Source organism: Pristiophorus japonicus, chromosome 8 (genome assembly GCF_044704955.1).
Source record: "Pristiophorus japonicus isolate sPriJap1 chromosome 8, sPriJap1.hap1, whole genome shotgun sequence".
In the NCBI taxonomy this organism is placed as follows: Eukaryota; Metazoa; Chordata; class Chondrichthyes; family Pristiophoridae; genus Pristiophorus; species Pristiophorus japonicus.
The window spans coordinates 201,484,305-201,504,665 of record NC_091984.1 but is presented as its reverse complement, the minus strand read 5'-3'; the positions used below and the strand labels follow the sequence as shown (position 1 = coordinate 201,504,665).

The 20,361-nt window shown below is 45.9% G+C and overlaps 1 protein-coding gene and 1 long non-coding RNA gene across 2 annotated transcripts in view; one reads left to right on the top strand and one right to left on the bottom strand.

Annotated features, from left to right (window-relative positions):
- Nucleotides 1–20,361, bottom strand: part of LOC139269241 (transmembrane protein 132D) — a 1,017,604-nt gene that overhangs the window by 510,865 nt on the left and 486,378 nt on the right. The gene's annotated exons all lie outside the window — the stretch shown is intronic.
- LOC139268922 (uncharacterized) lies at nt 1,266–20,180 on the top strand. Its single transcript, XR_011594133.1, has 3 exons — nt 1,266–1,332; nt 8,254–8,566; nt 20,128–20,180. It is a non-coding gene; the product is annotated as an uncharacterized lncRNA (long non-coding RNA).

Sequence of the window (20,361 nt, the reverse complement as noted above, 5' to 3'; positions counted from 1 at the left end):
CTATATGATATGCTGTTTGCCCACTGCTGATTGTTCAGGATTACCAACTGTTTCCATCGATAGTCAATATCCATTGAGCAGCATTGAGAAGCCCTGTTGAAGCAAATGAACCTGACTTAACAAAATACCACAAAGAACCTAATGGATTGATTCAAAATTCTAGCTGAACAAATAACTCTATAAGCACACTCTTCACATTCGCTAGAATACTCATGTTTCCATTTGCCAATCAGGTTTCCATCCCTGTCACAGCACAATGAAGCAGCCCTAACCAAGTTTATAAACGAGAGCATCTGTGACTGTGGTGCATTATCCCTCCTCGCTCTCTGACCTTTCTGTAGCCTTTAACATGGTTGACCATATTATCCTCCTGCAATGCCTTTGCTCCATGGGATTTCCCTCGCCTGGTTTCATTCTTACTCTCCGGAGGATCTCCAGCAGAGGCCATTAAAAACAAACAGAAATGTAAATTGTCTAGCAGGGAAAGTGTCTTTCTATGGTCGTAATTTTGGCATATTTTCAGTTATGTATAAAAGTGAAACGTAAGAAAGACCACAACAGAGAGCGAGAGGTTGGAAGCTAGAAATGACAACTTGCACTTCTATAGTACACGTCGTGTGGAAGAACATCCTTGAGTATTTATGAGAGGTGAGAGAGGAATCAGCTATCAGACAACAAGCGAGTTCCTGAGAACAAAAAGCAAAATACTTCAGATGCTGAAACAAAAACAGAAAACACTGGAGACACTCAGGAGGTCAGGCAATATCTGTCGAGAAAACATAAGTCCTTTGATGTTTCATGTATAAACCCTTCCTAAAAACTGAAAGATATTGCAGATGAACAGCATTTAAGAAGGAACAGAACCAGAGGGATTAAAACATACACAATGACCGCACACAGAAAAATACATTTTTGAGTTGTAAAGTGCTAATGTGCAGATCAGAAAATGGTTGAAGGGGAGATTTGATATGCCTACGAGGAGGCTTAGCGAGAGAAATCAAAGAAGTGAAGAACACATACACTGTTGTGTATGCATGCCTGTTTACTGGGTGATGTCTGTAACACTGTATGCAACATCGAATGTACCCTTGTACTGTGCACACCTTACTGGTACAGTAGAAGGTGCTGTTGCTGGAGACCCAGGGATTGCCTGCACACGGCAGGAAATCCAGTATAAAAGGGAACTCACAGCTTGTTGTTTGTCACTCAGGAGCTGGAATAAAAGACTGCAGGTCTGCAGAGTTTAAGCACCATACCCTGCCTCGTGGAGTCATTACTAAAGGTGCCTACATACACGACACAGAGAGTCTGTGAACAGCGAACAGGGGAAAGGTCAGTGGAATGGGACATATGAAAAACTAGCAAAGTGGAGCATGCTCCAGCGACCCAGGAGTCTGGTGAAAGACAAATGAAGGTTAATACCAAGGGTGCAGACCACCCCATCAGCACAGTGTTCTGCTAGGGGCTGGTGTCCTCCCTCCCACAATCCTCTGCCCCATTAGTACCAACACGCCGTCATCCCAGGAAATGCCAGTACACCCATTCTACACTGCCAACACCAACTGCCAGAAAGATTTGTCATCACTGGACATAAAATAGTGAACAATATCATCCCTCCCCTCCCCTCCCCATAGCAACACCACCCCTCCCCATAGCAACAGCACCCTGCCCCTTCCCCTCCCCATAGCAACACCATCCTTCCCCATAGCTACATTACCACTACCCCACCTCTCCCGCTGCTTAAGCACCATATGCAAGAGAAATTCTGAAAGCTTAGCTGCTCTAATGGGAAAATAGTGTGTGTGTTTGCATAACTAGGTACTTGACAATCAACTTCAAGTTCCATCGCACAATATGACTAACAGAAGGGTCCTTGATTATAACATTGTTTACCCTTGGGCCATAAAACTGCAGCTAAGACTCAAATATCCTGTTATAAACTGGCAGGAGAGATGCTCTTATACAAGAAGGAAAGTAACTTATTTGCTTGTGTTACAATAAGAAAACTAAATTTCAAACAGGCTTGAGTGCCCTTTTATGAAGTGCAATGTTTCTTTTTGACAGTCTCACTCAATCACCTAGATGTGTTTGATGTGATTTAAACTGTTTTAGCTTTAGACTTTGATTCCACAGGGATAACAAATGGGATTTCTCAAACCAGTCACTGGTGCCACAACTATCCAACTTCCCGTATTTTGAGACACTTTCCAATTCAATGAAGGCTTTTTCAATTGCCTGGAAAGGCAAATGACTAAAATCCTGTTTCAATGCGACCACTTTTAGTGGGATAAGATATCAAATCATACTGGTAAAATTCCTATTATATGAAAAAATACTTTCCTGTGATGATTAAAATATGCAAAATAGAAAATAAAATCTTACTTGTGCTGTCTTTGAAGAAACATTTTGACTGTGTATTTGTGTGCTGGGAGTCTACTGCCAAATTTCTGTAAAATGTCTTTGAGCATTATCCTAACACAGTCCTTAAGCTGTTTATTTTTAGTGAGTTCACAAATGCACTAAATTCAAAACATATTGTAATTTTACACAGACATAAGCCAGTGTAATGCCAGGGGAGATCAAATACTTTTAGAATTCAGAATAAATCATTTCATCATTTCATGGAGCGTAAAGATATCAGGCCTGACTAAGCTCTCTGTTTATATCACCAATATGATAATTAAGTGAAACTGAGAGTGCAAAACAATGGAAACCCAGCACTCTAAACGTATTAATACACAATATATATATGGTGCTATTCCCTTGAAACAGCTGATTTCACTTCAGTTATCAGCTCATGATGCAGCACCACGACCTGTGATTTAATTGCAGGAATGTCCTGCCCGTCAGGATACATGTTGTTAATGGAGAAAAAAAAAACTAACATTGGAAAACAAATAGACCTCATCATCTCAAATGGTGTTTAAAGGATACGACATATCTTTGCCCGCACGGGTTGGCCTGACATTTACTGATTGGAATATTAGCTTAGTGCATTCATGCTATTTTAATGCAGGTGATAACCCAATTACGTTTAAGGAATGAACACCTCGCCGAAATCAGCAGAAAATGGAATGTCAAACAAACAAGTTAAGCATTTGCTTGATGATAACATCAACAATGATTTCTAAGTTTTTATATTTTCTGAACCCCTGCAAGGATTGTTCCTTCATAATTCACTGCAACCTACATTACCCTAGATGAAACTGATATTCCCCTTCACGCATCTGTACATTCCTCCCTCCCTCCCCTCTACTGCTAGTAGCAGTGGCCTACAGAAATTCTGAAACCGCCTTCCTAAACTCCTCTTACTTGCTACCACAATTTTCATCTTCAAAAGCCTCTTTGAATCCCATCTCTTTGGCAGCGCTATAATCCACCTCCCCAATACATCCTCTTGTCCCTGCTCAAACATGAGCTGTCACAATCCAGCTACATTAAAGGCTTGAGGTAAATGTAAGTGGCTGTGAAATGAACACTCACTGACTCAAAACAGCGTCCAGGACATCTAGACATTCTGGCACCAAGGGGGAGGGAGGAAGGGGACGCAGAATTCAGGTGCAGTTATGGTGGTAGCGAGAGGATTGAAATTTGAGGTGGAACCCAGATATGTTGGGTTTCCATCCTGTCAATCTTCCCCTGGAAATTCTGACATGGGGTTGGGGGACAGGCACATCTTCTGCCTACCTCTCTGGGGGTGCTCCCGGGATAAGAACATAAGAAATGTGAGCAGGAGCAGGCCATACGGCTCCTCGAGCCTGCTCCGCCATTCAATAAGATCATGGCTGATCATCGACCTCAACTCCTTTCCCGCCCCGTCTCCATATCCCTTAATTACCTTAGACTCCAAAAATCTATCTATCTCGGCCTTGAATATATTCAGGGACTCAGAATCCACAGCCCTCTGAGGCAGAGAATTCCAAAGATTCACAACCCTCTGAGTGAAGAAATTCCTCCTCATCGCTGTCTTAAATGGGCCTTCCCCTTATCCTGAGACTATGCCCCCTAGTTCTCGACCCTCCAGCCAGGAGAAACAACCTCTCAGCATCTACCCTGTCAATCCCCTTCAGAATCTTGTATGTTTCAATGAGATCACCTCTCATTCTTCTAAACTGCAGAGAGTATAGGCCCAATCTCTCATCATAAGACAGCCCTCTCAGCCCAGGAATTAATCTAGTGAAACTTCGTTGCAAGGAAAGTATATCCTTCCTTAGATAAGGAGACCAAAACTGTGCACATTACTCCAGGTGTGGTCTCACCAAGGCCCTGCACCAGGGATCTCCTTCCATTGCATTCTTCCACCATCCAGGTACCCCTCCAAAAATCCAGCGGCACCTCAGGGCAGATGCCTCTGTTGTAAGTCTACAAGTGTGGGTTGTCTGATTTTTCAAATGTCCCCATCATCGGGATTTGGGCCAGGCTCCAGACGTGGCCTAAACAGCGGTTGGAAATCCCGCTCTGCCACACCGCCACTCCCTCTTCGAGCTCTCTATAATGTCTAGGCCGTTATCTCTGTCAATCTTTACTTCCTCCTACAGGTTTTTAAACTCTAAGCTTAGCAGCATCTGATTACCTCCTGATTTACTGAGTTTCCCTACAATCTTTGCTGCGGTCCTTAGCCCTTCAAACAATCCGATACAGCCTCATGTTTTACAATGGTACTCTCGCTGCATAATAATGCTGCTGGCATGATGCCTGTGTAGGATCTCAACACTCCTTGCAGACTAGTCCTAATCAAGTGCACAGAATGGCATACAGATTGATCCCAACATACTGGACTTGTCATACCAGACCTTTTTCATTACCAATAGTCTCATATTCTGTATAACATGTTTGCTGAGATTTTTCAGAGGCTCAGCGGTGGTGGGTCGGGACCCCACTGTCAACCCGCCCCATGCTACTTTCCCAGATGTCGGGTCTGTCAACGTTGAGCAGACCCGACACACAGCAGCGGGGGAAGCAACTTAGAAACATAGAAACATAGAAAATAGGTGCAGGAGTAGGCCATTCGGCCCTTCTAGCCTGCACCGCCATTCAATGAGTTCATGGCTGAACATGCAACTTCAGTACCCCATTCCTGCTTTCTCACCATACCCTTTGATTCCCCTAGTAGTAAGGACTTCATCTAACTCCTTTTTGAATATATTTAGTGAATTGGCCTCAACAACTTTCTGTGGTAGAGAATTCCACAGGTTCACCACTCTCTGGGTGAAGAAATTCCTCCTCATCTCGGTCCTAAATGGCTTCCCCCTTATCCTTAGACTGTGTCCCCTGGTTCTGGACTTCCCCAACATTGGGAACATTCTTCCTGCATCTAACCTGTCTAACCCCGTCAGAATTTTAAACGTTTCTATGAGGTCCCCTCTCATTCTTCTGAACTCCAGTGAATACAAGCCCAGTTGATCCAGTCTTTCTTGATAGGTCAGTCCCGCTATCCCGAGAATCAGTCTGGTGAACCTTCGCTGCAATCCCTCAATAGCAAGAATGTCCTTCCTCAGGTTAGGAGACCAAAACTGTACACAATACTCCAGGTGTGGCCTCACCAAGGCCCTGTATAATTGTAGCAACACCTCCCTGCCCTTGTACTCAAATCCCCTCGCTATGAAGGCCAACTTGAGTCATTATGACATTGTTACCAGCCCATTAAACAGTATTTTAAGAACATAAGAACATAAGTAGGAGCAGGAGTAGGCCATATAGCCCCTCGAGCCTGCTCCACTATTTAATACAATCTTGGCTGATCCGATCATGGACTCAGGTCCACTTTCCTGCCCGCTCCCCATAACCCCTTATTCGCTTATTGGTTAAGAAATTATCTATCTCTGTCTTAAATTTATTCAATGTTCCAGCTTCCACAGCTCTCTGAGGCAGTGAATTCCACACATCCACAACCCTCTGAGAAAGGAAATTTCTGCTCATCTCATTTTTAAATGGGCAGCCCCTTATTCTAAGATTATGCCCCCTAGTTCTAGTCTCCCCCATCAGTGGAAACATTTTATCTGCATCCACCTTGTCAAGCCCCCTCATAATCTTATATATTTCGATAAGATCACCTCTCAATCTTCTGAATTCCAATGAGTAGAGGCCCAACCTACTCAACCTTTCCTCATAAGTCAACCCCCTCATCTCCGGAATCAACCTAGTGAACCTTCTCTGAACTGCCTCCAAAGTACATATATCCTTTCGTAAATACGGAAACCAAAACTGCACGCAGTATTCCAGGAGTGACCTCACCAATACCCCGTATAACTAGCAAGACTTCCCTGCTTTTATACTCCATCCCCTTTGCAATAAAGGCCAAGATTCCATTGGTCTTCCTGATCACTTGCTGTACCTGCATACTAACCTTTTGTATTTCATGCACAAGTACTCCCTGGTCCCGCTGTACTGCAGCACTTTGCAATCTTTCTCCATTTAAATAATAACTTGCTCTTTGATTTTTTCCTGCCAAAGTGCATGACCTCACACTTTCCAAACATGTCTTTCCCTTCATAAATCCATGCTGACTCTGCCTGACCGAATTTTGCTTTTCCAAATGTCCTGCTACTGCTTCTTTAATAATGGACTCCAACATCTTCCCAACCACAGATGTTGGGCTAACTGGTCTATAGTTTCCTGATTTTTGTCTGCCTCCTTTTTTAAATAGGGGCGTTACATTTGGAGTTTTCCAATCGGCTGGGACCTCCCCAGAATCCAGGGAAGTTTGGCCAATTACAACCAGTGCATCCACTATCCCTGCCGCTACTTCTCTTAAGATCCTAGGATGAAAGCCATCAGGTCCAGAAGATTTATCTGCCTTTAGTCCCATTATCTTACTGAGTACCAGCTCCTTAGTGATTGTGTTAAGTTCCTCCCCCCCTAAAGCCCCTTGACATAGAAGCATAGAAACATAGAAAATAGGGGCAGGATCAGGCCATTCGACCCTTCGAGCCTGCACCACCATTCAATATGATCATGGTTGATCATGCAACTTCAGCACCCCACTCCTGCCTTCTCTCCATACCCCCTAATCCCTTTAGCCGTAAGGGCCACATCTAACTCCCTTTTGAATATATCTAACGAACTGGCATCAACAACTTTCTGTGGTAGAGAATTCCATCGGTTCACAATTCTCTGGGTGAAAAAGTTTCTCCTCATCTCGGTCCTATATGGCTTACCCCTTATCCTTAGACTGTGACCTCTGGTTCTGGACTTCCCCAACATCGGGAGCATTCTTCCTGCATCTAACCTGTCCAATCTGGTCAGAATTTTATATGTTTCTATGAGATCCCTTCTCATTCTTCTAAATTCCAGTGAATTTAAGCCGAGTCGATCCAATCTTTCTTCATATGTCAATCCTGCTATCCCAGGAATCAGTCTGGTGAAATTTCGCTGCACTCCCTCAATAGCAAAAATGTCCTTCCTCAGATTAGGAGACAAATACTGCACACAATACTCAAGGTGTGGTCTCACCAAGTCCCTGTACAACTGCAGCAAGACCTCCCTGCTCCTATACTCAAATCCTCTCCCTTTGAAGGCCAACATGCCATTTGCTTTCTTAACTGCCTGCTGCACCTGCATGCCAACTTTCAATGACTGATGCACCATGACACCCAGGTCTCATTGCACCTCCCTTTTTACTAATCTGACTTCCTGTTTTTGCCACCAAAGTGGATAACCTCACACTTATCCACATTATACTATATCTGCCATGCATTTTCCCACTCACCTAACCGGTCACCCTGCAGCCTCTTAGCATCCTCCTCACAGCTCACACTGCCACCCAGCTTATTGTCATCTGCAAACTTGGAAATATTACATTCAATTCCTTCGACTATCCACTGCTGGGAGATAGTTCGTGTCCTCTATGGTAAAGACTGATACAAAATATTTGTTCAGAGTTTCTGCCATCCCCATTACTAATTCCCTGGTCTCATCCTCTAAGGGACCAACATTTTGAGCTCACCGTGCCATTTTATCAGGTTGCCCACGGGGTCTACATTGCTCGCAGGTCATGTCAGGTAAGGAGATTGGGAGTTGTATCACCATGAATTAATTTCTTTCCTTGACAGCTGGAAATGTGCAATAAAAGCTCCCATCTCACAGTTGTTCACTTTCCAAGATCAAAAGCTGTTGCTTACTGCATTTGGAAGGGACATTGACTGGGGTACTGAAGTTGCATGATCAGCCATGATCATATTGAATGGTAATGCAGGCTCGAAGGGCCGAATGGCCTGCTTCTGCACCTATTATCTACGTTTCTATGTTTTTCAGGTTGCAAATGTTTGGAGCAAACACTCAATCTAGGGTCACATCATTGGAACAACCTCTCTCACCATTGACAGATCGCTTCTGTCATCTCAAGCTCACCTGCCATCTATTACATCAGCATCGGTGCCCTTGAAACCATTTCATCTTGGTCCTCAGAATCCTACCATGATCAGCACCAACCTTCTCCACAATCACCTGATGCTGCACAGGACACAGGGCATCAGCACCCGATCATATTGCTGCCCGGGATGGTCTCACCATGGCCAGATTTACTTCACTTGACACAGTACACCCAGGCTGTCACATGATACACCAGGTTAGTACCACCCCACACCAAGACCATAAAACATCCCCACAATACCCAAGCCATCACACTCATTACCATTACAGGGGGTTCCGTTATGTCTCACCATTCACAGCAACTAGCTAAGCCACTTCCAAAGGTGCACACAGATCTGTCCAAGAACAAAAAGCGTTGAAAATAAAAGATTTCAATGTTTGACAGCACATTTACAGAAACTTCACATGAACATTGTCTAAAACACCCACGTGCCTAACCTTGTGTGTTGTTAGTTGCTATGATTGGACGAGGATGAAGGTGAGTGTGAGGGGTGGCTAGTGAAATGGGGAAACGATAATATAGATAGAGAGGGATGGGTGGAGGTGCAAGGTAAGTTGATGTGAGTAAGGATGTGCAGGGGTAGAGTAGAGAAGGCAGAGTGATGGGGATGTGATGAGTGACACAGCAGTATGAAGGTGAGTGTGTCTTTGCTGTAATGTTTTGTGATCTACTGAGATCATTGAAAGGTTTGTGCCACTGCAGCCAGGTCCTTCTGACGACATCCCTGCTTCTGTCCCCCTGTGCAATGTGCAACTAGGCTGTGCTGGTCCCCTGGGGAGGTCTCTTCCGCCCAGTGGAAGGGAAGAGAACCTCCCTGCATGCTGTGACTCCCTCCATAAACATATGGAGAGTCATGGGAGAGCCTGGATGAAGCCATGCAACTCTGTGCAGTGCTGGTCAGTGTTCTGCAGCAGCTCAATGCTGCAGAACACTGACAGCACAACTGTCAAAAAACTAATTTGCCTGTGGTTCCTTTAAGGAAACGGGCTGATGTCGTGTCATCGAGTGATGTCATCAGTCCTGCTTCCTTCAGTTGGTTGGGAACCACGCTGGGCGGGCTGAACAAGCCCAATCATGGGAAAATCATTTCACAGAGCTGGCTGGAGCCGGCAGCGAGATTGGGACCCGCCAGTCACAATGGACGCACTGAAGTCGGGGAAATCGCAGCTGTTACTGCTGGCTGAGATGAGCCCACGATTAAATAGCCCGTTAAGAATCACTTGACGAATGACCCCCCCGAGGTGAGATGCTAGAGAACTGCTGAGACTATGGGTCCAACTTTGACCATGATTTGCATAAATTTTTTTGGAGTAAGTTGTTTTTTCTGGCGTAAGTTTAAAAAATGCCATTTTCCCCAAAACATTTGCTCCAGAGTAAGTCAGTTAGATACGATTTTTTTTAGGTCAGTTTTTTTGTCCAAGAGGGGACGTTCCCTAACACTTACGCCACTTTTGGCCATTTATGCCACTTTGGCCAGCAAAAACTTACTCCAAATCGACTTAGGTCAACGTATGTGGCCAGCTCTGAAAAACCTTGCGGGCAGTGAAGAAAAAGCAGCGCACATTTGGCAGACATTGGGGCAGGGATAGGGAAGGGAAGGGAACTGGAGAGGACCTCAACAACCAAGCACCAAACATTGCAAGGAAAAGCTCAAACAATTAAAATGCTAATAAAAACGAAGTAAATCCTACCGGAGAAATGCGAGCTGCTGGCCGCGATGTCACAGGGGTGGGTAGCCAGAGACAGAGATGCTGGTATACAAAACACTCTTTCTCTCCCCACCCAAAACTCTCCTCCTCCCACCCCCAATACACTCTTCCTCTCCCCCCATTCCCTCAAAACTCTCCTCTCCCCCCCACCCCCCCACCCAATCAAAACTCTCAAGCACAACCAATAAATAAAAAATAAAACCGAAGTCCTACCTCGCCCGGGAACTCAGCGGGCTGGCCGGCTGGTGCGGGAAGCCACTCGGCCGGGGATAGGCTGCGGTGAAGATCGGGACATCCCCTCAGCCGGGGATAGGGGCTGCGGGCATTGGGTCCTGCTCACAGCCCGCAGGACACGCTGGGAGGGCAGGAGAATGCGCACAGACTTCGCTGCGCATGCGTGCAGGTACCGGCACTTTTTTTGGCGCTGGCCTGTTGCTCCGCCCCCCCCCCCCCCCCCATGCCACGCCAGGACTCCGGGGACTCCGAAGAGCAGCCAGGATGGGGCCCCTTTTTTCCGGCGCCCTTTCCAGCGCACAAAGTCGGCGCACTTAAGGTAAGTGCGCTGAAAAAAGGGGTTGGGCAAAGTTGGGCCCTATGAAACTACAATACAACCAATCCTCCTCGTTCGTCAAACCCTCCACCCACAAAACTAGCTGTACCCCCCAACTCTCAAATGCGAGTATAGTGCTTGTTCAGAGAGTCTCTACGCATTACAACCAGATTTCCAGGCACCGCAGGAAAGAGTCATTTTTTTGCTGTTTTATTGCAATTTGTTTGAGCATTTTTTTTTTTACTTTTCTCACCGAGACCTGCTCTGTATTTTCTGTTTCTTGATTTTAATCGCTTCACCCATTGGCAGCTGTGCCTTCAGCTGCCAAGGCTTTCAGCTCTGAAATACCCTCCGCCTCTCTACCGCTTTTTCCTCCTTTAAGATGCTTCTTAAAACCTACTTCTTTGACCAATTTTGGTCATCTGCCCTGGTATCTCCTTGGTGACAACATTTTGTTTGGTAACGTTCCTGTGAAGCACCTTGGGACATTTTACTATGTTAATGGCACCATATAAATAAGTTGTTGTTGAATGCATTTTTATGACTTAAGTATAAATCACATTAAGAAAATTGAAAAGCTTCCCCAAATGCAGATTCTTAAACATGCTGTGCCTGATGTGCATGAATGATGGCTAAGTGAGTTGAAACTTACATTTTCAGACTGCAAGAAGAAAGATATGGTTCTGTGCTTTAATTGGGCCTCGGTTGTTTACACTGATTTCCAGCCATTTACATCCATTTTAAATTTGGGCATATTCTATGGGATGATACTTGGGCCTAACCTCACATCGGCAAAATGGTAGTGACATTGGGCCCATTTTTAGGTTTGCGCCCACAGAGGAAACTCCAGGTACTGGTGAGCAAGAATTTGTTTTTAATGTTGTCTGTCAGTAATGCCAAGGGAAGACAATTAGTATACATGTGGACATATCATATGCAGACGTATTATAACTCACTATCAGCTAATCATCACATTACAATGACACCCTCTGATGTGTATGTTGCCACTGGTTAATAATCTAAACCAGAATGACTTCTTCAGATACCTGAAAGCTGTCTGAGTTTTTGACATCAATACAGAGACTAATCACACAGCAAAAACAGTCCCAAAAGTAAGGTCTGCACCTGAAGCATTTACCGAGAAATTGCGGTCGGAGGTGTACCTCCGGATCATGCCTCCGACCCACAAAACAATTCCGAAAGTACCTCCTGACACCCAGGCTGCGAAGAGTTGCAGTCTGAGGACTTCAGGCGGACGGCATCGTAAAGGTCCACGGATCCCTGGGATCACATGGGCCCCGGTCCTCCAATGACAAAAGGAGAATAATTTACGAAGAGCATTCCCTAATGAAATGCATAGGAATCCTCAAATAATTCTACAATGTACAGAAGTGGAATTTTATTCAGAAGTTCTTGTATTGAACCAACCTCAATAAAAAAAATTTTTTTTTTGATATATAATTTTAAACATCTTAATCCGGGCCAAAATAAGCATAAACTCATCTAAAGTGTATGAGCATCATTTTTTAATGTTTTATTTAAGCCTTATATATAACCTTACGCGAATGCAAGCAGGCCCTACGCCTGCTTTTACCAACCAGAAGAGTTGCATGGGAAATTGCTGGGCAGTTGTTGGGAAAATAGCCCTACTCTGAGCCAGCAATACTGAATTTTGCATGCGATTTGGATGATCTATCAAGGCATACCTTGACAGATTGCAAGCTCTGGAATTCGTGCATGCCCAAGCGCATGTGGAAACCCAGAAGTTGTGGACCCTTTTGAAGGGAATATGATGGTGTACTCTGAGAGTATGCCGCTGCAGACACTGCAATTTCAGGGCCATTAACTTGTCTTTTCTCTCTGTATATCTGCTGTGCATTTCCAGCATTTAGTCTTGTTTCAGATTTCCAGCATCTACAGTATTTTGCCAATCATACAATAGCTGTCTGCAAACTTACTCTCCACACGTAATACTTGGCATGATCATGATAGATAATAGAGGCTCCCAAATGTATTCAGCATGCAGACATCTCCAATATGCTGAATAAACCCCTGGGGCTGTGGCTCCAGCTTTCATTCAAGCACAGAAAAGGTTTGTGCCTGGTACACTTGATGGCCTAAGGCACAACAGGGCTCAAATCACCGAAGAACTGCTCAACCCATGAAAGTTCACAACAAATTTCATCAGCATAGTTTACCTGCACAAAGTCTCACCATTTCAAACACCAGAAAAATGACCTTTACCATTCCATTTCAGTTTTTAGGAAAGCGATCTGTGAAGATTTGGGAAATTCATTGATTTCATGCAATCAATTGTCAGTTATGGGAAATAACAACAAGAGTTGGTCGGCTCCAGACTGGAACGTGGGTATAATGGAGGCTTTGCTTTGTATTCAAGAGGGGAGTGGAACAGCAGGGGTGTTTCAGCTGTGTTGCTGTTCAGTTGATTACTTCTGCACAGTATGTGCAGTCCTATGTTATTGGACATGATGTATATTATTAAGTGTAATAATTGAAACACTTGCAATAAATGCTTTTGTAACATCTGCAAAGCCCAAATTCCAGATCATTGGTGCAAAGGCAATTCACAGAGTGAGTGTCAGGATCTCTTTACAATGTCTGTGATATGTTTGTTCACCACTGGCCAAGTCTGGGCAGTCAGTCACACAAGAGAGCTGCACTGTTGCATAATAACTAGTATTGTGAATGGAAAGATCACAATAAAAAATAATCTTTAAAATCACACAGATAAGGGAATAAACCAAAAAATTTAATGAAATGAAAATTAACATTCCTTTTGTAGTGATCTAGAGCAGAATTATTGCAGCTTAAGAGGTCGTTCAGCACATATTGGTGGAATTATCGCATTTATCTTGACAATAATAATTTCTTGGGTTGATTTTCCAGTTCCTGTGCCTGGGCATATTGGATTGCCTGAGCACAGGGAATAGAGGAATAAATCAGCAGGGAGAATCTTCCCGACAGGAAGCTCGTCCAATTTTCTGCTCACTTAAGTTAATGGATGGAAAATCAGGCAGGCTCCCTATGGGCCTATGATTCTCCCTTTTCAATTTTTATTTATTTGATGTACTCAGGAATTCCAGTGCATCGAGGTGCAAGGCCAGGACTACCCCGTCGAGCCTGTCGTCTATATCATGACCCTTGTGCCTGTCGTCTATATCATGACCCTTGTGCCTGTTGTCTATATCATGACCCTTGTGTCTGTCGTCTATATCATGACCATTTCCTTATTTCCCATTTATTGGGATGCCAAAGGCTTGGAGAGGATGCAGTGGAGATTTACTTGAATGATACCAGGAATGGGGGGCTTCAGCTATGTGGAAAAACTGGGAGAAGCTGGAAACAGATTCAATAGTAACTTTCAAATGGGAATGTATACTTGTAAAGGAAGAATTTGCAGGGCTATGGGGGAAGAACAGGGGAGTGGGAAGAATTAGGTAGCTCTCTTCAAAGAGCCGGCACAATCGCAATGGACAGAATGGCCTCCTTCTACACTGTATGATTCGATGATTAGCTTTGTGTGTTTCTCAGATTTCTAATGGATTATTTTCTTCCAATCACATCATGCAAAAAAAACAAGCAACAGCTGCTATATCACTTCCTCATGACACACCCTAAAACAAAATAGAGCAAAATGTATTGCATAGCATACCCACCAAAAAACAATTTATACGCTTACCCATAAACTTCACTCCAACAGGTTTTCTCCTCTGCCCTCCACAAAAGGAATGATGCACCCAGCCCCACAACCTGAAGTCTAAGACCACCCTCTTGCTTCCCATCCAACCAGCTGACCCCCCCATTCTGAGGCCTGATAACAACGGGGGTCATTTTAATCAAACTCGCTGGGTGGGAAACCCATCGGATCGGGTGGAACACTGGTTTCAATGGAGAGCAAAATCAAACGGGGTATAAAACCAGGGTTACACTCAATCCAGTTAGCATCCCCACGTGCGGCTCAGTTTAAAAAATCCCCCATCATCATCATCATAGGCAGTCCCTCGAAATCGAGCAAGACTTGCTTTCACTCTAAAAGTGAGTTCTCAGGTGACTGAACAGTCCAATATGGGAATTACAGTTTCTGTTACAGGTGGGACAGACAGTCGTTGAAGGAAAGGGTGGGTGAGGAGTCTGGTTTGCCACACGCTCCTTCCGCTGCCTGCGTTTGGCTTCTGCATGCTCTCGGCAACGAGACTCGAGGTGCTCAACGCCCTCCCGGATGCTCTTCCTCCACTTAGGTTGGGCCAGGGATTCCCAGTGTCGGTGGAGATGTTGTACTTTATCAAGGAGGCTTTCAGGGTGTCCTTGAAACGTTTCCTCTGCCCACCTGGGGATCGCTTGCCGTGTAGGAGTTCCAAGGAGAGTGCTTGCTTTGGGAGTCTCGTGTCAGGCATGCGAGCAATGTGGCCCACCCAATGGAGCTACTCGAATGTGGTCAGTGCTTCGATGCTCGGGAGGTTGGCCTGAGTGAGAGCACTGACGTAGGTCTCATGTAAACAGAATGTGCAGGCTAGGCAGTAAATCTAAGCAAAATACGACAATGTCCAAAAGCCATTATGACTTCAATGGAAATAGGCATTAAGAGAGATGTCAAACGGGCTGCAGACCTGTTTTGCACTCTCGCATAAGATCTACCTCCTTGTGTGTTAACCCAGGCCAATTCTAGCAATATCGATCAACGGGCCGAAATTGCCCTGTTTTGGGCCTCTTGTTAGCGTCTCCCGGGAAATTGTTTTCGCCCAGGGAGAGGGTGGGGTGGCGTGCTTACTGAGTTGCAGTTCTTGCTCTTGGCACTCAACACATCCAGTTTAAATCCCATTTCATTTTTAAAATGCCTCCATGACGTCACACCATGGTCTTACCCCTGCAAACTCCTCAAGCCATATATCCTCTTCCACATCCCTTGATACTCTGGCCTCCTGTGCAGCACACCTCCATTCACTGCACCATCAGTGAAAGAGCTTTCATTCACTTCATCCCTACTTTCTTAAACTTTGTGCTGGTCGACCGCCTCAAAGACTCCACTGCGGGGTTACTGAATGCCTCATGACTCTTTGACTCACCCTATCCCAGAATCAATGTGCCACACTTATCAGTGCGTATGCCCCAACACTCGCTGCAACAGTTGAGACCAAAGAGGGTTTTTACTCCAGCCTCGAAAAATCCTTATCCTGCATCCCCGTGGATGACAAACTGATCCTCCTCGGTGACTTCAACGCCAGGGTCGGCAAGGACACAGCCCTCTGGGGAGGCGTGATTGGCAGAGAGGGGATAGGGACAGCCAACTCCAGCGGTACCCTACTTCTGACAAATTGTCTAGAACATGAACTTCTCATCACCTACACCTTGTTCTGCCAGAGGGCCAAATACAAGGCATCGTGACAACACCCTCGCTCCAAACACTGGCACCTGCTCTACTATGTTATCGTCCGAGCCAGGGATCGCAAGGATGTGCGCATCACCCGCTCCATGACAGGAGCCGACGACTGCTGGACGGACCACCGCCTAATCCAATCCATCATTGATATCAACATAACCCCAAAGCGGAGGGGGCAGCAGAAACAGTGCCACAATAAAGTGAATGCCGGGACATTCAAGGACCCAGCTAAGAGAGCCTATACAGTCAGCGCCTCACAGATAACCTAGCGTGCATTGATGACCCGGAGATGCAGATGCCCACAGCGCTTGGTCTGCCCTCCAGGCCTCCATAACCAGCACCTGCGAAGAGACACTCGGTCATTCAACCAGGAAACATCAGGACTGGTTCGATGAGAATGATCAGGGGATCCAAGAGCTAATAGATCGCAAGCGCAGGGCATTTCTGAGCCTTAAACAACAAACCAACTCGGGAGCAACAAAGCAATGTTACATATGGCTCAAGGCTGAGGTGCAACAAAAAATCTGCGACTTAAAGAACGTGGTGGATGGAGAAAGCACAGGAGATACAGCAGCTGGCCGACAGCCATGATATGCGAGGATTCTTCACTGCAGTCAAGGCCACCGACAGTCCAAACACCCAAGACCCCATCGCGAGGATTCTTCACTACAGTCAAGGCCACCTACAGTCCAAACACCCAAGGCCCCATCCCATTGCTGGCCAAGAACGGGGAAACACTCAGGGCCCGCAGGAAGGAGCACTTCAAAGATCTCCTCAATCGAGACTCTGCCTTTGACCCAAGTGTTCTCGATTCCATCCCGCAGCATGCTACCTGCCACCACCTCGGCAAAACCCCAACACTGCATGAGGTAGGAAAAGCCAACTTAAAAACAACAAGGCTACGGGAGCGGATGGAATCCCTGCTGAGACATTGAAGTATGGCGGAGAGGCACTGTTGGCGCGAATACATGACCTCATCGCGCTCATCTGGAGGGAGGAGAGCACGCCGGGAGATTTCGGAGGTGCAGTGATCGTGACCATCTTTAAAAAAGGGGATAAGTCCGACTGCGGCAACTACAGAGGAATCTCCCTACTATCAGCCACTGGGAAAGTCGTCGCTAGAATCCTCCTCAACCGTCTTCTCCCTATGGCCGAGGAGATTCTCCCGGAGTCGAAGTGCGGATTTCGTCCCCTACGGGGCACAACGAACATGATTTTTGCAGCGTGACAGCTGCAGCAAAAATGCAGGGAACAACACCATCTCTTATACATGGCCTTCTTTGACCTTACAAAGGCCTTTGACACTGTCAATCGCGAGGGTCTATGGAGCATCCTCCTCCACTTCAGATGCCCCCAAAAGTTCGGCACCATCCTCTCCTGGCTCCATGACGACATGCAGGCCGTGATCCTTACCAACGGGTCCATTACAGACCCAATCCTCATCCAGACCAGGCTGCATCATCGCCCCAACCCTCTTCTCAATCTTTCTTGCTGCTATGCTCCACCTCACAGTCAACAAGCTCCCCGCTGGAGTGGAACTAAACTACAGAACCAGTGGGAACTTGTTCAACCTTCGCCGTCTCCAGGCCAGGTCCAAGACCACCCCAACTTCTGTCATTGAGCTACAGTATGCGGATGACGCCTGTGTCTGCGCACATACAGAGGCTGAATTCCAGGACATAGTCGACGTATTTACTGAGGCGTACGAAAGCATGGGCTTTACGCTAAACATCCGTAAAACAAAGGTCCTCCATCAGCCTGTCCTCGCCGCACAGCACTGCCCCCCAGTCATCAAGGTCCACGGCATGGCCATGGACCATTTCCCATCCCTCGGGAGCCTCCTATCAACAAGCGCAGGCATTGACAACGAGATTCAACATCGCCTCCAGTGCGCAGTGCAGCCTTCGGCCACCTGAGAAAAAGAGTGTTTGAAGACCAGACCCTCAAAACTGCCACAAAGCTCATGTAGTAATACCCACCCTCCTGTTTGGCTCAGAGACACGGACCATGTACAGCAGACACTTCAAGTCACTGGAGAGATACCACCAACGATGTCTCCGCAAGATCCTACAAATCCCCTGGGAGGACAGACGCACCAACATCAGCGTCCTCGGCCAGGCCAACATCCCCAGCATTGAAGCACTGACCACACTTGATCAGCATCGTTGGGCGGGATACATTGTTCGCTTGCCTGACACAAGACTCCCAAATCAAGCGCTCTACTCGGAACTCCTTCACAGCAAACAAGCCAAAGGTGAGCAGAGGTAACATTACAAGGACACCCTCAAAACCTCCCTGATAAAGTTCAACATCCCCACTGACACCTGGGAGTCCCTGGCCAAAGACCGCCCTAAGTGGAGGAAGTGCATTCGGGAGGGCGCTGAGCACCTCAAGTCTCATCACCGAGAGCATGTAGAAAACGTGCAGGCAGCTGAAAGAGCATGCGGCAAACTAGTCCCACCCACCCTTTCCCTCAACAACCATCTGTCCCACCTGTGACCGAGTCTGTGGTTCTCGTTTTGGACTGTTCAGCCACCTAAGAACTTACTTTAAGAGTGGAAGCATCCTCTTCGATTCCGAGGGACTGCCTATAATGATGCTCTTAAACTTCGTGCTTAAATCCCTCTGCCTCTCTACTTCTCTGTCATCCTTTAAATACGTTCTCAAAACCCACCTTTTCCATCTAACCTTCGATCACCTCTCTCATCCTCACTCCCGTGGCTCAGCAACCATTATTATCTGCCTGCAGTGAGAAAATTGCCTGTGCTTGAATTTCCAACAGGTGCTTCTGGTGGGTGAGGGTCTTTTCCAGGACCGTGAAGTGTCGGAAAATTACCTCTTGGGAAAAGCACTTGATTTTCCAAAATTGCCTACTGTTAAAGTGAAAGCTGTCTCGATCTTGAGACCACCAGCTGAGAACAGAGTCATGGTGTCAGGTTGTTTAATCAGATAATTAATCAGATAAGAAGAAATCCTCTTTGCGTGTAGGGGTAGGTGCACACTGTATCAACACTTTTTGGAATCCACAGACATAAATATCACTGCTAATTAGCATGGAATGCGAGCATTTCCTCCCATTGTGCCTTTGTTCGGTCTTGATTTGCGGTTCTGCAGCCGGAAGCCTGCTGTACATTTGAGCAGCAGGGCTGCTTTCTAGAGTTGAAAAGACTTCCTTAATTTGGTCTCAGAGCACTGTTTAGCTTACCGCTGAGAATTATGAACTGTATGACTTTATCTGCTGAATGTATTTAATTCTGTGGATATTGCTTGCTCTTAATGAACACAAATTGAACGGTGTAATCTGGGACACATGGTCTGTCAGCATGGTGCTTTTCCCATTTACTGCAGAGATCAGGAGGGTACAGTAGGAAACCTGTTCTCCTTCTGGTGTGTATCCCAATGTTATTACTGTTGTATGCTACTTCATTCACTTCACGTGTTGCAGTCAAATTTCTATTCATTTCTTCGTCGCGAAAGCCAAGTACAAACAGCGGAAGGAGCGCACGACAAACCAAGCGTCCCTCCAGCCACCACATACGACAGAGTCTGTAGATCCCGCAGAGGACTCATCAGTCACCTTAGAACTCATTTTAGTGTGGAAGCAAGTCATCCGGGGGACGGCCTAAGAGAAGGAGATTCATAGGAAGTGTGGGCTTGTCATGGAGAGCTGGCTCTTTTCTTCGAGTGTTGTGAGGGAATAGCTCAAATCACAACAGTCCTGGAGGGGAAGCATAGTCCTGTGCCAGTGTAATTGGACAGGGTTTGTCGTCATGAGTCTCCTATCAGCAGTTTGCTGAACCCTCTTGTGTCATCAGGAGGTGGTGCTGAGTGGAATCAAAATGCTTACTCATTACAAAAGTGTGCAGCGCGCACCGTTACCATGCATCTCCAAGTGGATAGCAAAAGAGGAGCAGTGATGGAGGTCTGGGAGTAGTCACCTGCTGATACCCTTGGGCAGAGACTGGTTGAGTGACATGGAGACACCAAACAGGCTCCAGAGAAAGAAAGAATGGAAAACTGAAAAATAAAAGGAATACCAGTAAGAGTTCTAACGATGGGTCATTGACCTAACACATTAACTCTGTTTCTCTCTCCACAGATGCCATCTGACCTGCCGAGTATTTCCAGCATTTTCTGTTTTGATACCAGTAAGAATTATCCCACTGCACTTAATCAATATTGTAATTGAATTTTTCTGAAGATAACTGCACTCGAGTAGCTCAAAATATGTTCATAAAAGACATTATATGCCAATAACTGACAAGATTTCTCCTGCACAGGTAATTGCCCACCCACTGGATGAGGAAGATGTAACAGCACAGGTTAGAACGTT